The sequence below is a fragment of the Symphalangus syndactylus genome, chromosome 20 (genome assembly GCF_028878055.3).
Source record: "Symphalangus syndactylus isolate Jambi chromosome 20, NHGRI_mSymSyn1-v2.1_pri, whole genome shotgun sequence".
In the NCBI taxonomy this organism is placed as follows: domain Eukaryota; kingdom Metazoa; phylum Chordata; class Mammalia; order Primates; family Hylobatidae; genus Symphalangus; species Symphalangus syndactylus.
In genome coordinates, this window is record NC_072442.2 from 36,286,229 (window position 1) to 36,301,894 (window position 15,666).

The window sequence follows — 15,666 nt, forward strand, 5'->3', positions numbered from 1 at the left end:
CTACCTTCCTTCATTTATTTATTTATTTATTTTTATTGAGATGGAGTCTCGCTCTGTCGCCCAGGCTGGAGTGCAGTGGTGTGATCTCGGCTCACTGTAAGCTCAGCCTCCCGGGTCCACGCCATTCTCCTGCCTCAGCCTTCCGAGTAGCTGGGACTGCAGGCTCCCGCCACCACGCCTGGCTAATTTTTTGTATTTTTAGTAGAGACAGGGTTTCACCGTGTTAGCCAGGATGGTCTCGATCTCCTGACCTCGTGATCTGCCCGCCTCGGCCTCCCAAAGTGCTGGGATGACAGGCGTGAGCCACCGCGCCAGCCCCTTTTATTTTTATTTATTTTTTTTGAGACGTAGTCTTGCTCTGTCATCCAGGCTGGAGTGCAGTGGTGCGATCTCGGCTCACCTCCGTCTCCCAGGTTCAAGCAATTCTCCTGCCTCAGCCTCCCGAGTAGCTGGGATTACAGATGCGTGCCACCACGCCTGGCTAATTTTTCTTTTTCTTTTTTTTTTTTTTTTTTTTTGAGACGGAGTCTCTGTCGCCCAGGCTGGCGCGATCTCGGCTCACTGCAGGCTCCGCCTCCCGGGTTCACGCCATTCTCCTGCCTTGGCCTCCTGAGTAGCTGGGACTACAGGCGCCTGCCACTGCGCCTGGCTAATTTTTTGTATTTTTAGTAGAGACGGGGTTTCACCGTGGTCTCAATCTCCTGACCTCGTGATACGCCCGCTTTGGCCTCCCAAAGTGCTAGGATTACAGGCGTGAGTCACCGCACCCGACCACGCCCAGCTAATTTTTATATTTTTAGTAGAGATGGGGTTTTGCCATGCTGGCCAGGCTGGTCTCGAACTCCTGACCTCAGGTGATCCGCCCACCTCAGCCTCCCAAAGTGCTGGGATTACAGGCGTCAGCCACCATGCCTGGCCAGCTTCCTTTTAGTTAGATCACCTATATCGGGCCTTCCCCTGAAAGGATAGTCCTTGTTTTTGTTTACAAGTGCTAAATTTTAAAAGTTACCTAAAAGGGTCTCTAGCATCATCATAAAGTCCAAAAAATATTTTACTGACAGGGCTGGCTTTTAAAAAATGAGTTAATACATACAAGAGTTGTTGGTACTCCACAAACTGCTTGCAGACCTAAATCGCTGTTGTGAAATGCCTTTAATTGTTGCGTTGCCCACTCCGACCCTGCGCTTGCTACGCCTCTATTTGGTCCTCGCACCTCGCCGCAGGCTCCCGCGCCCTGCACGCGACCCCCTTCAAGTTCCCGCCTCTTTTTACTCAGGACTCACCTTCCTCTGAAATCCCCGGGCCCTAGCTTGGCCCCGAGACGCATGCGCACTAGGGAAGGTAGGCGGAGTCTTGAGGGCGAGGGAGGAGGAGCAGGGAACCCCAAGGAGGGGAGGGGAGGAGAAGGGAGTAAAGGGGAGGAGGCCGCGCGGGGTGGGGCCCGGCGGTACGCGCTGGCTGCGTCGACGTGCTGACGCCATGACGCCCCGGCCGGTGTGTGTCGGTGTGTGTGTGTGTGTGTGAGTGTGCGCGCTCCGAGTGTGTGTGTATTTGTGTATCGGCGGTCCCGCAGGTCCCGGATGTTGCGGACAGTATGAGGCGAGCGCAGGGGGACGGGGACCAGCAGCTGTCGCCGCCGCTCTCAGGTGAGTGGGGGGAGGAGAGTCGAGGGAGGGGGTTGTCCTGTCGGAGTGGGGGGGGCACCTCCCTGAAGAGGTGACTGACCCCCACTGTCCCCCCACCCCCCGCCACACACATATACTCTCCTCAGTCCCATTTCCTACACCCGGATTACGTGGCCTGCGAATGCCAAAGCCGAATCAGCCGTCCCTTCTCCCTATCTCAAGCATTCAGGAGACACAAACGCGCCCCCTGCCTTCAGCTCCCCCCCCATCATTTCCCAGCCCCATCCCCCTTGCCAAATAGTGAGCTGTCGCCTGCGGCGAGATGGGTGACTGCGCATGCGCGAGTGTGAACGCGCTCGGGCTGCTTCTTCGCTGCCACCGGGGCGCATGCGCACCGCGGTGTTGCAGGGACCTGCGGGATAAAGAGCCGGTGGAGCACGAGTCCGCCGCCTTCCCAGGCTGTTGGCTAGACTTGCTGCCAGATAATGAGCCTGTTGCTCTTGTCCAAAGGGGAGAATTTAAATTATGTGGAAGACTTAACGGACAAAGCACTATTCTCATCTGGTGTTGCCCTAGAGACTCCCAGGCTACAAACGCCTCCCAGAGCCAGCGTGTCCCACACTGACCCTTCTTTTGAAACTGTCACTGCATCTTCTAGTTCTAGGATTACTTTTCCATTCCTATACTCCCATCGTTGTGCATGTACCTTTTAGTACCAACTTACCCTAAATTTAGGAGTAGGTGCTCCATCCCATCACTTACTCTGGCAGGGGATTTTGGAAGCCTTGCTAAAGAAGACTAAGGGTCATAAAAGAAACTAAGTGAGGCATTTCATTTTAGTAAAATTCTTAATTCACAGAACTAGATAAGAGAGATAAAGGGCACCGGCCCTCTTACTTTGTGTGACCTATTTGCCTTTTTTGGGTCAAAGATCTTCCTTAGCACTTTTCATTTTATCTGTACCTTATTGGTGCTCTATGACATGAAAACAAAGGCAATCTGCAACTGTTGGTGGACGTAACTTATTCAGTGGAGGTTTTAAGTAATGTAATATTTCTTTCACATTGGCAGATAACAAAAAGAAATGTAAATAACGATCTTTGAAGTACAATAGTATTTCAGTGATCTAGGACCTGGGTTTTCAGTTAGCGATTACATGTGGCCCTTTTTTTGGATACTTTGCTGCTTCTTATCTCTGCCATCAAAACAGAGTGAAGAAAAGATAAACTCTTAATAGCAAAAGGTTTTCTAGATAACATTGAAATGAATAGCTAAATTGTTGTGGGGAGGGGAGTGCGAGAGGAGGGGCATTTTTTGTGTTTTTCAGTTCTCCTTGCCAATCCTGTCTCCTAGCTGGATAACTGGGAAGGGACCTGTTAGTAAGCCTTACTTTCAATTCTGTTTAATTTGTATTCTTTGATGTTCTTCTCTCAAGGCTTTTTTGGCTGCCACTGTTAACTCCAAAACCGCATGTTCTTGGGCCTTAAAGTATATGTATTTTTCACTTCCCCTTTTAACCCTGGCCCTTACAGAGTTCAGCTGTCTTTTGTGCTGTTTCCTGTTGCCATGGTTACAGTTAGAACCAAGAGATGACACACAGGGAACAGAGGAATTTGGGATACATATATCTTCCTGGGAAAGAGCTGGAAACTCCTTTTTTTCCTTTTTTCCTTTTTTTCCTAAGGGGTGGAAGTTATTCTAAGACTACCCCACCCTTAGGGTTGGGGCAGTTGGTATCCATTTGGTACTTTTTTGATCTCTCCTTTTAGAGCTCTTCATAGTAGCTAGTTTGGTATTTGGAGATGTTTACTGTTTCCTATGTTCATACTTAGAATAGGTTCTGGTAATATCTAGAAGTGAAACTATTGTAGAAAGTGTCCATCTTTCTTCTCAGTAGGTTTCAGCCATTAGGATGCTTAGATTTTTTCTTTTTTCCTTTTTTTTTTTGTTTTTTTTTTTTGAGATGGAGTCTTGCTCTGTCACCCAGGCTGGAGTGCAGTGGCACGATCTCAGCTCACTGCCGCCTTCGCCTCCTGGGTTCATCTCTTGCCTCAGCCTCCCGAGTAGCTGGGATTATAGGTGAGTGCCACCATGCCTGGCTAATTTGTATTTTTTGTAGAGTTGAGGTTTTGCCATGTTGGCCAAGCTGGTCTCGAACTCCTGACCTCAAGTGATCCACCCCCACCTTGGCCTCCCAAAGTGCTGGGATTACAGGTGCGAGCCACTGCGCCCGGACTGATTTTTTCTAGAAACATTTTGTCTAGTTGAATTCACCGAAGCCTCATTTAAAATTTTGATGGCGGCCGGGCGCGGTGGCTCACGCCTGTAATCCCAGCGCTTTGGGAGGCCGAGGCGGGTGGATCACGAGGTCAGGAGATCGAGACCATCCTGGCTAACACGGTGAAACCCTTTCTCTACTAAAAATACAAAAAAATTAGCCGGGCGTGGTGGCAGGCACCTGTAGTCCCAGCTACTTGGGAGGCTGAGGCAGGAGAATGGCATGAACCCGGGAGGCAGAGCTTGCAGTGAGCCGAGATCGTGCCACTGCACTCTAGCCTGGGTGACAAAGCGAGACTCCATCTCAAAAAAAAAAAAAAAAAAAAAAAAATTTTGATGGCATGCAATGCTTTTAGGTTAAGACAAATATTGTTAAATAATTCGTACTGGTGCAGAGCCTTTTTTAAAAAATCACTGTTTAAAATGGGTAACACATGGACATACATAGGAAACAAAATTCAAAAGTGAAGTTTGAGAGTGAAGTCTTCCTTTTCTTTCTATCCTCTTTTTATCCATGAGTTCCCCTTCCCAAAGGCAACGGTCTTGTTTATTCATCCCGAGACAGTATATCCTTTTACAAGCCTATACACCTATATATTCTTCAAATTTTTTGTTTTTGTTTGTTTTACACAATAAGACACTATGCTCATTCTGCACTCTGCTTTTCTCACTTTATTTATCTTGGTGATCATTCCATGTAGTAATACAGTCCCTCTTCTTTTTTGAAAGATGGCAGATAATTCCATTGTGTAGATGTACCATCATTCAGCCAACACTTCTTGGACATTTAGGTTGTTTCCAGTGATACAATTAATTCCTTGTATGTACTTATTCTGTGTACATGGGTGTCTGTTGGTTTAAATTCCTAGTGGAAGCACTGGATCAATGGGTGTGCATTTGTAACGTTAGGTATTACTAAATGCTTTCCACAGAGGTTGTATGAATTTATATTCCTGCCAGCAGTGTGAGTCTGCCTGTTTTCTCGCCAACACTATTATCAAAATTTTTGGTCATTTGTGCAGTCTTTTATCTAAGATTTTAAAGTTCATTCTGTAGTTAAGCTTCATTGCACTGAAGAGTTGTGTATAAATACCTCATTGTTTTGCAGATTGGGGAGGGGTCATGGAGGATTTTGTTTGAAAAATAATGTCATGAGAATAAAGTCATATGTCTGGATAATAGCAAATCCATGACAATGCTAGGAAGACATAAAAAACCTGTATTCCAATTTCTTTAACTTTTAGATGCTAGCCTCTCTGTTAGATATTCTGTAAGCCTGTAAATGATTTATGATCTCCTTTTGATAGTTGTGACTTTAAATTGTTTATCCAAGTGAACTGCTGTTATTCTGGTGAGAAATTGAAAAGCTAATCTAGTTAGTTGAGGTCTGTTGTCTTGGTACAGAATACTGGTACTAGCATTTTTTAAGTCTGCTGATTGCAGAATACTTCACTATGAGCTTCAAATAAATAGAAAAGAATTAAATATGTCTGTGCCTGAAGAGAGCTTACAGTCTTGTTGGAAAACCTAGAAGAAATGGATAACTTTTGGGACACATGTAGTCTACCAAGATTGAACCATGAAGAAATAGAAAACCTGAACAGATCAATAATAGTGAGTAATGAGATTGAAGCAATAATAAAAAGTCTTCCATCAAAGAAAAAGCCCAGGACCTGACAGCTTCATCGCTGATTTCTACCAAACATTTAAAGAAGAACTAATAACAATTCTACTCAAACTATTCTAAAAAGTTGAAGAGAAGGGAATACTTCTTAAACTCATTCTATGAGGCCAGCCTTACCCTGATACCAAAACCAAAGATGTAATCTTTTTATTTATTTATTTATTTATTTATTTTTGAGACCGAATTTCGCTCTTGTTGCCCAGGCTGGAGTGCAGTGGCGCAATCTTGACTCACCACAATCTCTGCCTCCCTGGTTCAAGCTATTCTCCTGCCTCAGCCTTCCTGAGTAGCTGGGATTACAGGCATGCAACACCATGCCCAGCTAATTTTGTATTTTTAGTAGAGACGGGGTTTCTCCATGTTGGTCAGGCTGGTCTCGAACTCCCGACCTCAGATGATCCGCCTGCCTCGGCCTCCCAAAGTGCTGGGATTACAGGCCTGAGCCACCACGCCCGGCCCAAAGATGTAATCTTGTTGTAAAGCCACACCTACTGAATATAGGAAATAACAGAACAATTAGAAAACAGAACTGGAACAGTAATACACTGTGTTCCATGCTGAGAGGACCTTGTGAAGACATGATTAAGGGGTAGAGGAGAGTTCACTTGGGAGGCCTTCCTGGAGGAAGTGCATTTGGAGCCTTTTTTTTTTTCGTATAATGGTTTAAGTGAAAAATTTTAAACATACAGAAAAATGGAAAGAATAGTACAATTATCACCTTTATGTCCATCACTTAGATTCAACAGTTGTTCACATTTTGCTATATTTATGTGCATATTTATTTATTTATTTATTTTTTCTGAGACGGAGTCTCACTCTGTCGCCCAGGCTGGAGTGCAGTGGTGCGATCTTGGCTCACTGCAAGCTCCACCTCCCCGGTTCATGCCATTCTCCTGCCTCAGCCTCCCGAGTAGCTGGGACTACAGGCGCCCACCACAATGCCCGGCTAATTTTTTGTATTTTTTAGTAGAGACGGGATTTCACCATGTTAGCTAGGATGGTCTCGATTTCCTGACCTTGTGATCCACCCCACCCGCCTTGGCCTCCCAAAGTGCTGGGATTACAGGCGTGAGCCACCGCGCCCAGCCGTGCATATATATTTAATTATATAAATTTTTGTATTACAAACATCATGACACTTTACCCTTAAATAATTTAGCTGTATGTCCTTAAAGCGTATAATATTGTCACAGTTAAGGCAATTAACAGTTATTCTCTAATACCATCTAATATCCAGTTCATGTTCAGATTTTCCCAGTTGTCCTGAAGATGGCACTTCTTTTTTTCCTCCAAACATGTCTCCTTAGTCTCTTTAAATCTAGAGCAATTTAGAAGCCACATGATACTGTTTTTTGTTTTTTTTTCGAGATGGAGTTTCACTCAGTTGCCTAGGCTGGAATGCAGTGGCATGATCTTGGCTCACTGCAACCTTTGCCTCCAGGGTTCAAGCGATTCTCCTGCCTCAGCCTCCTGAGGAGCCGGGATTGTGGGCGCCCACCACCACACTTGGCTAATTTTTGCATTTTTGATAGAGACGGGGTTTCACCATGTTGGCCAGGCCAGTCTCGAACTCCTGATCGAACTCAAGTGATCCACCTGCCTTGGCCTCCCAAAGTGCTGGGATTACAAGCATGAGCCACCATGCCTGGCCTCATGATACTGGTTTTTAAAGAGCCTGAGCTGTTTGTCTTGTAGAATATATCACTTCTGGAATTTTCTGGTTATTTCTTCATAGTTTCATAAACAGATATTGAGCTCTAAAGGTCTGATTAGATTATCGTTAAACATTTTTGATGAGACTACTTTGTACGTGTTTCTCTGCTCCTTGCTGCATAATAGTAGGAGAAATATAATGTCATAATGTCCCACTATTTTTTTTTTTGAGACGGATTCTCACTCTTTCGCCCAGGCGGTACTGCAGTGGTACTATCTCGGCTCACTGCAAGCTCCGCCTCCCGGGTTGATGCCATTCTCCTGCCTCAGCCTCCCAAGTAGCTGGGACTACAGGCACCTGCCACAGCGCCCAGCTAATTTTTTGTGTTTTTTTAGTAGAGATGGGGTTTCACCGTGTTAGCCAAGATGGTCTTGATCTCCTGACCTCGTGATCCACCCGCCTCGGCCTCCCAAAGTGCTGGGATTACAGGCGTGAGCCACTGCGCCTGGCCATAATGTCCCACTATTAATGATACCGAGTTTGTTTGATCATTTAAGGTGATAAATACCAGACTCATTTGTTGTAAAGACAATTTTCCCCCTTTGTAATTATTAAGTTATCTGTGGAGTGGTGCTACTTTGGCATTGTACTCTTACACTTTTCCAGCAACATTTCACCTCATGATAATGATCTTTGCCTAAATCAGTTAATTCATTGGTTTTTGGAAATAGTGATTTTTTGATTCTGTCATTTCTTTTACACTGGTTAGCTTTCAATCTTCTGTAAGGATTTTCCTCATCAGTTAGGAATAAATTATAATTTTTTTTTTTTTTTTTTTGAGACAGAGTCTTGCTCTGTCTCCCAGGCTGGAGTGCAGTGGAGCGATCTTGGCTCACTGCAACCTCTGCTCCTGGATTCAAGTGATTCTTGTGCCTCAACCTTCCAATTAGCTGGGATTACAGTTGCCCGCCACAACGCTCGGCTAATTTTTTGTATTTTTAGTAGAGATGGGGTTTCACTGTGCTAGCCAGGATGGTCTTGATCTCCTGACCTCAAGTGATCCTCCCGCCTCTGCTTCCCAAAGTCCTGGGATTACAGGCATGAGCCACCATGCCTGGCCTAACTTATAATTTCTACTAAAAAATTGAGGTAAATTCTTAATTTTTTTCTTTAACACTTTTCTGAGTAAAGAAATGGTACAGTATCATCTCTAATGGTGGTAAATGAGTTTTTTTCACTCTCATTGTTTTAGTGTCGTGATTTTAGTTTATTCTGTTTTACCAACATTACCTTCTTTTTGATGCTCACACTGTCCTGTATTTGGCCTGTGGGAGCCCTTTAAGCTTGGGCTATGAGTGCTTCCTTGCTTTCTGTCACAAGAAGTTCCTAGCTCACTTTATATTTTTCCTGTCCTAGATGCAGAACCCTTACCCTTACCTTTATGTAGATGACATTTTCTTCCCTTTCAGTAAATTATGAGGTTGGTGCAAAAGTAATTGTGGTTTTGTCATTAAAAGTAATGGTAAAAACCTCAATTACTTTTGTACCAACCTCTAATAGGTTATTTGTCTACCATATGGAGCTTCTGGAACCAAATTCTAAAAACTAAAGGTGCTTTAATTTTAACCCGATGTACCTAGTGTTTGACTCGCTTCTGTGTCACTGGCATTGCTGGATTCTGGCTGTTAGAACTCACAGCTTCCTTATCTTGAATATTCTTCGTGAAAGGCAGTATCTCTGAAGAGAGCATTGACCACCCCCTTGTCCCCACCTCTCATGAGCAAACTTGTATTTTTCTAAGATGAAAGGCACACAGAATAAAATTTAGAGGTTGAAATTGTGTGTTTCTAAGCTTTGGGATGTGGCAGTTTTATTATTATATAAAAACATCTGTGCGTCTATGCACAAGTATGTCTTCCCTTTTCCTCATCTCTATACAGAGTGTTATGTAAGATTATGCTGTAATCGCATTTTTTTATTACTAGATTTTCATCACAAAGAAGTGAGGCAAATTGTTCTTAATTAGGGAAAAATTTCAGATAGGCCGTAAACTCTGATGTCTAGCTGTCTAAACTCAGGGTCTGGAACAGTGCCGAATCCTGTGGCTTTCTGTCATGTACTGTAGACTCAGGAGAAAAGTCGGGGCAGCCACAATGTTTTCTGAAAATTCATCACACTAATAAAGGTTAATACAAATGAAAGATACAGCAGAACTGCATTCTAAAGTGGGTTTCGGGGTGGACTAATTCCTGTCTTAGCAAAAAATGTTTTGTTAGGCTCCTACAATGTAGTGGCATTTGAGTAATCTTACTGATTTCAGGTTACTCAAAGCCAGACAATAACAGTATTCTGATATTTATCTGAAATTCATATTTCAGTTTCTTTTTACCATTTTGTCATATTTACAAGGTTATTCTCAACGTGGTTTCATAACAATACTGGTCCCAAATTAAATCCTTGGTTGTATATTCAGGGAAGCACACCTGTTTCTTGTGTTTGTTTTCAGGCATAGTGAATCTCTCCGAAAGGCTATTCTGACACATTTGCCAATAAGACCTAGTAGCTGCTTTTATTTTTGTTTTTGAAAAGCTCCCATTACAGGAAAAAGAAATTCTAAAGTACACATTCTTGAGGAAATGCGTGTTGGGCTGTCATTCTTCCAACTATGATCATGTTTTAATAGAACTGGCAAGGAATTGCCTAGGTACTCTATGACAGAGCTGGTCATACAGCTTTGGGAGAGCTGGATATAGACCTTAGGGAATTAACCATTCAGACAGCAACACCTTCTTGACCATGAAGACCTTTATTCTTGACTTTTGATTTTCTAAAAAGCTGTTAGTGTAAATCTCCTTGCTATGTCAGTAGTTCTTTGAAAGCCTCTAATCTCCCCATCTATATATCTATTTATTTGTAAGAGGAAAATGTATGTGTGATCATTCGTCTTCTCAAATTGAGATTTATATATTCCTTTACTTGATATTTGGAAACAGATAACCATGTAGAAATTTGCTGTATATAAAAATGACAGTTTTTCAGTGAACATCTTTTATGCTGTCTTAATTTTTTTTTTTTTTTTTTGAGATGGAGTCTTGCTCTGTCATCAGGCTGGAGTACAGTGGCGCGATCTCGGCTCACTGCAACCTCCGCCTCCCAGGTCCGAGTGATTCTTCTGCCTAAGCCTCCCGAGTAGCTGGGACTACAGGCGCACATCACCACGCCCAGCTAATTTTTGTATTTTTAGTAGAGACGGGGTTTCACCATGTTGGCCAGGATGGTCTCGATCTCCTGACCTTGTGATCCCCCTACCTCAGCCTCCCAAAGTGCTGGGATTACAGGTGTGAGCCACCACGCCTGGTCTTAATTTTTTAATTATAAAATATCTTAGGCTGGGCATGGTGGCTCACGCCTGTAATCCCAGGACTTCGGGAGGCCGAGACGGGCGGATCGCCTGAGGTCAGGAGTTCAAGACCAGCCTGGCCAACATAGTGAAACCCTGTCTCTACTAAAAATGCAAAAATTAGCCGGGCATAGTGGCGGGCGCCTGTAGTCCCAGCTACTTGAGAGGCTGAGGCAGGAAAATCATTTGAACCCAGGAGGCGGAGGTTGCAGTGAGCTGAGATTGCACCACTGCATTCCCGCCTGGGCGACAGAGCAAGACTCATCTCAAACAAAAAAAAAAAGATATATATATATATGTCTATATATATGTATGTCAATATATGTATGCATATATATGTCAATATATATGTGTGTGTATATATATCTTAAACATACAGAAAAATATAAGGAATAATACCATGCATATACTTATCACCCAGCTTTATAAAATCTTAACATTTTATTATATTTGCCCCCAGATACTTTTTCTAGTGATAAAACATTACTGAAATAGCAAAGCCTTAGTGTACTCCTATTCTCTTCTTCCCTCCCTCCTTAGAGGTAACACCTATCCTGAATTTGGTGTTTATTATTTTCTAACTGCGCTATAATCCAATATGTACTATATACTCCAGTCTATACCATTCTTTACCTTAATATTTTTGCTTAGTATGTTTTTTTTTTTTTGAGACGGAGTCTCGCTCTGTCGCCCAGGCTGGAGTGCAGTGGCGCAATCTCGGCTCACTGCAAGCTCCGCCTCCCGGGTTCACGCCATTCTCCTGCCTCAGCCTCTCCGAGTAGCTGGGACTACAGGTGCCCGCCACCACGCCCGGCTAATTTTTTGTATTTTTAGTAGAGACGGGGTTTCACCGTGGTCTCGATCTCCTGACCTCGTGATCCGCACGCCTCGGCCTCCCAAAGTGCTGGGATTACAAGCGTGAGTCACCGCGCCCGGCCACTTGAGTTCATTTTAACTGCTGTTTCGTATTTGGTTGTATGAATATGTTGTACCACAATTTATCCATTTTCTGTTTAATAGACATAAGGTATTTCCAGTTTTTTATTATTACACATAATCTTTTATTTTTATTGTGGTAAAAGACAATATTAAATTTACCACCTTAACCATTTTAAGTATACAGTTAGTAATGTTTAGTATATTTACATTGTTATGCAACAGATCTCTAGACCTTTTTCATCTTACAATACAGAAACTCTGTACTCACTAAAACAACTTCTTGTTTCCTCCCACCCCCAGGCTCTGGGAACCACCCTTCTAATTTCTGTCTCTAGGAATTTCACTACTCTAGGTGCCTGGTGTAAGTGGAATTATACAGAGTTTGTCCATTTTGTGACTGGCTTGTTTTGCTTAGCCCCGTGTCCTTAAAGTTCATCCATGTTGTGGCATGTGCTAGGATTTCCTTTTAAGGCTGAATAATATTCCATTCCACATTTTGTTTATCCCTTTATCTGTTGATAGACACTTGTGTTGTTTTTACCTTTTGGCTATTGGGAGTAATGCTGATATGAACATGAGTGTACAAACATCTTTTCGAGACCCTGCTTTCAGTTCTCTTGGGTATATGCCCAGAAGTGGAATTGTGGATCATGTAATTCTATTTCTAATTTTTTGAGGAAACTCCATGCTGTTTTCTATAGTGGCTGAACCATTTTATATTGCCACCAACAGTTCACAAAGGTGCTAACCTCTCTGCAGCCTAACACTTTTTCTTTTTTTCCTTTTCTTTTCTTTTTTTTTTTGAGATGGAGTCTTACTCTATTGCCCAGGCTGGAATGCAGTGGTGCGATCTTGGTGCACTACAGCCTCTGCCTCCCGGGTTCAAGCGATTCTCCTGCCTCAGCCTCCCAATTGGCTGAGATGACAGGCGCATGCCACCACGCCCAGCTAATTTTCATATTTTAGTAGAGACAGGGTTTCACCATGTTGACCAGGCTGGTCTCGAACTCCTTACCTCAAGTGATCTGCCCACCTTGGCCTCCCAAAGTGCTGAGATTACAGGCGTGAGCCACCGTACCTGGCCTTTTTTTTTTTTTTTTTTTTTTTAAGGCTCTGGCTGTCCCTTTTAGGGCAATACCTACTTTGTTAAAAAAAAAAAAAAAATTTTTTTTTTGTAATAGTAGCCATCCTAATGGGTGTGTTTTAATTTGTTTTTGTTTTTGTTTTGATTTTTTAAGACAGCATTTCATTCTTGTCACTTAGGCTGAAATGCAATGGCATGATCTCGGCTCACTGCAACCTCTGCCTCCCGGGTTCAAGTGATTCTCTTGCCTCCGCCTCCCGAGTAGCTGGGATTATAGGCTTGTGCCACCATGCCCGGCTAATTTTTGTATTTTTACTAGAGACGATGTTTCACCATGTTGGCCAGGCTAGTCTCGAACTCCTGACCTCAGGTGATCCACCCACCTTGGCCTCCCAAAGTACTGGGATTACAGGTGTGAGCCACCACGCCCAGCCCTTTAATTTGTTTTTAAACTTAATTTTATCTTTTATCAAACTGAGTTTTAGATTTGTTTTGTTTTTTTGAGACAGAGTCTTATTCTATTGCCCAGGCTGGAGTGCAGTGGTACGATCTTGGCTCACTGCCACTTCTGCCTGCCAGGTTCAAGTGATTCTCCTGCCTCAGCCTCTCGAGTAGCTGGGATTACAGGTGCCCGCCACCACACCTGGCTAGTTTTTGTATTTTTGGTAGAGATGTGGTTTTACATTGTTGGCCAGGCTGGACTCAAACTCCTGATCTCAAGTGATCCGCCTGCCTTGGCCTTTCAAAGTACTGGGATTACAGACTTGAGCCACTGTGCCCAGCCTTGAGTTTTAGATTTTCATGCAATCAGATTTATTATATTGTTCCTATATGGGTGGGTGTGTGTGTGTGTGTGTGTGTGTGTGTGTGTGTGTCTTCATGAAGGAATCCTCCCCTATATGGAGATAATGGTTTCATCTTATATTTTCTTCTAAAAGTTGTAAAAGTTTGCTTTTCACCTTTAGGTCTCTAATCCACCTGGAGTTTATTTTGATGTTTCGTGTGAAGTAGAGATCACTTTTTTTTTTTCATAAAGATAACCCTGAAGTATGGATCCAATTTTCTTTCCATAAGGATAATCCAGTGACCGAGCATCCTTTATTGAATAGTCCATCTGTTCCCTACAACTTTTCTAATGCCACTTAAATGTTTCCATATATATGAGAGTTTGTATCTGTATTTTCTCTCTTCCATACCATTGGTCTGTTTGCCTATCTTGTACTACACTGCCTTAATTCTCATAGCTTTATAATAATTGTTTATATTTGATAGGGCAAGTCTCACTCCATTGTTCTTTATATTTCAGGCTTTCTGTCATACTGGTTTTTTTTTTTTTTTTTTCCTTTTTTGAGGTGGAGTCTCGCCCTGTCGCCTAGGCTGGAGTGCAGTGGTGCTGTCTCGGCTCACTGCAACCTCTGCTTCCTGGGTTCAGGCAATTCTCCTTCCTTAGCCTCCTGAGTAGCTGGGACTGCAGGTGTGCACCACCACACCAGGCTAATTTTTGTATTTTTATTAGAGATGGGGTTTCAGCATGTTGGCCAGGCTGGTCTTGAACTCCTAACCTCAGGTGATCCACCCACCTCAGCCTCCCAAAGTGCTGAGATTACAGGCATGAGCCATCGCGCCTGGCCAGATTGGTATGTGTGTGTGTGTGTGTGTGTGTGTGTCTGTGTCTGTGTCTGTATATATATATAATTTTTTTTTCTTTTTTTGTGAGAGTCTTGCTCTGTCGCCAGGCTGGAGTACAGTGGCGCAATCTCGGCTCACTGCAAGCTCCGCCTCCTGGGTTCACACCATTCTCCTGCCTCAGCCTCCTGAGTAGCTGGGACTACAGGCGCCTACCACCAGGCCTGGCTAATTTTTTTGTATTTTTAGTAGAGACGGGGTTTCACTATGTTAGCCAGGATGATCTCAATCTCCTGACTTCATGATCCGCCCGCCTCAGTCTCCCAAAGTGCTGGGATTACAGATGTGTGCCACTGTGCCCGGCCCCAAATTGGTATATTTTAATGAAGCTATTTGTTGTCCAAAATATATTCACATGATATATCACAGACTTTTCCTAAAGAAAAGAAAAATTACACCTTCCTTATCTAGTAACTGATAACTTGTTTTGAATGAGCCTACAATTTCCATTCAACTTTCAGTTTTGTTGGAGTGATTTTATATAGGGATATCTTCAAATGGAAGGGAACCTTACTATAATTTGGTGTCTTGTATAAGGATACCAAATAAAACAGTTTGGGTAAAACATTGAAGTTTTATGGTGTCAAGGCTTCCTTGATCATAAGGAAATGAAACCTATTCAAACCAGTTCATATAAAAGAGTTTCTGATGCCACACGCAGGGTTGAAAAAAACATAAGCCAGGGGAGATTTATCTAAAGGAAAAAGGAAATAGCTGTTGCAGAATCTAAGGAAAAGCTGAACAACCAAATCTTAGAAAAGGCTGGAACCAAAACAGTAGCAGGGTCTTCCGCAAGAGTTTATGGACTCTAGTGTTCTGCTGTAAATAGGCTTTAGTCTCCATGAGGCATAATTCAGATTCCTGAGGAAGATCTGATATGGTCAGTTGAAAGGTTGATTTTCCCCTAGGCCAGATATCTGCCCCAGGTTCAACTCCAGTTGGAGGTGAGGAAGGGGGAGATTTTGGTACAAACAGAGCAGTTTTGGGAGTGGCTGGAATCAGGCGTATTTTTCTTAGAACAGTGATTCTCACTGTCGTCTCAGGAGTTTTTACATTGTTAAAAACTTTTGAGGACCCTAAAGAGCTTTTGTTTATGTGGGTTATATAAATTGATATTTACCAAATTAGATATTAAAATGGAAGACATTTAAAAATATTTATTACTATAAAATAATAAACCTGTCTCGTTAACATATTTTTATGAAAAAATAAGTTTTTGAAAAATTAGAAGAGTGGCATTTTTTACATTTCTGTAAGTCTCTTAAATATCCAGCTTAATGGAAGGCAGCTAGATTTTCATATCTGCTTCTGTTCAGT

The 15,666-nt window shown here is 42.9% G+C and overlaps 1 protein-coding gene across 5 annotated transcripts in view; it reads left to right on the forward strand.

The window, feature by feature from the left end:
- The first annotated feature begins 1,415 nt into the window (after window positions 1–1,415).
- The window catches only part of SPOP (speckle type BTB/POZ protein), an 83,182-nt gene continuing 68,931 nt past the window's right edge, over window positions 1,416–15,666 (forward strand). For 2 of the 5 annotated variants that reach the window (XM_063628818.1, XM_055258149.2), the window contains exon 1: window positions 1,475–1,646. The gene's annotated coding sequence lies outside the window, so the exon portion shown is untranslated. Of the gene's footprint in view, window positions 1,647–15,666 lie in introns of all 5 variants that reach the window. The other 3 variants (XM_055258147.2, XM_055258146.2, XM_055258148.2) reach the window with 3 other exon arrangements.